This window comes from Galeopterus variegatus, unplaced genomic scaffold (assembly GCF_000696425.1).
Source record: "Galeopterus variegatus unplaced genomic scaffold, G_variegatus-3.0.2 Scaffold3383, whole genome shotgun sequence".
NCBI classification, from domain to species: Eukaryota; Metazoa; Chordata; class Mammalia; order Dermoptera; family Cynocephalidae; genus Galeopterus; species Galeopterus variegatus.
The window spans coordinates 189909-191113 of record NW_007729494.1 but is presented as its reverse complement, the minus strand read 5'-3'; positions in this window follow the sequence as shown (position 1 = coordinate 191113).

Below are 1205 nucleotides of genomic sequence, written 5' to 3'. Positions count from 1 at the left end.
CCTAAACAAGTGTAGATGGAATGAAATGGGTGAGTATCAGGGATATTTAGATCTTAAACAAAGACGGTCAACAGGATTTGGGAACTGATTGGATATTAGAGGTTCAGGATACCAGTGTGCAAAATGATTCCTCAATTTTGGCTTGGGCGATTACGTGGAGGACAAGTCACTCAGTGAGCTGAGGAACACTGGAGGATAGCTGGCTGGGAGCAGGAAATAATTAATGTGGTTTGGACTTGCTGAGTTTGAGGAGCCTCTAGGAGGCATCTCCTCCAGTGGAGAACACAAAAAGGCAGCTGGATACACAGGTCTGGATTACAAATATAAATCTGGACAATTATATGTTATACTCATTTTATTCTGGAAGGTACATCATATGAATTCTGCTGAGTATAGGTACCACTCAAATAAAATAATTCTAATCTTTAGTTACTAGTCAGAAGCATCTTTAGAACCTAAAGAACTAAGGATTCTGTCCCGCAGTACTACCTTTTCTTTAAGAATGCCAATAATTAGAGTATTGTACTGCCCTAATACTTAACACAACCCACTATCCCAACAACCCAGACAGAATCAGAATACAATTTTAAGTGCAGCAACTTGAGTCTCTCCTGATAACAGACCCCTTAAGAGTACCCCCCAAATGCCAATTAAACAAATTAATCATTTAATTGGGAATGTAACAGCCAATGCATCAAAATATTAATCTGCAGATAATGTATTCAAGGACACATCATACAATATCACTATTTTTAAATATGTTATTTTTAAATAATATTTAATATTTTATTTTATTATTAGGTTGTATAATATTCAAGGACATGCCATAAAGTATTATTTTATTACATATATTACATTAAACCTAATATATAATAATAATTTTTTTCTAAGCAATTCAGGAAAAGGGTATTTTTTTTTTTTTTTTTTAAAGATGACCGGTAAGGGGATCTTAACCCTTGACTTGGTGTTGTCAGCACCACGCTCTCCCAAGTGAGCTAACCGGCCATCCCTATATAGGGATCCGGACCCGTGGCCTTGGGGTTTGTTGTCAGCACCACACTCTCCCGAGTGAGCCATGGGCCGGCCCTAGGACAAGGGTATATTCTAACAATAAAGAAGTCCAAATTACCTTAGGAAAAAGTTTTAGTATTAAAGCAGTCGAAGCAGATGAAAGCTGTGGTAAATTACTAAAGCTTTAAGAACTA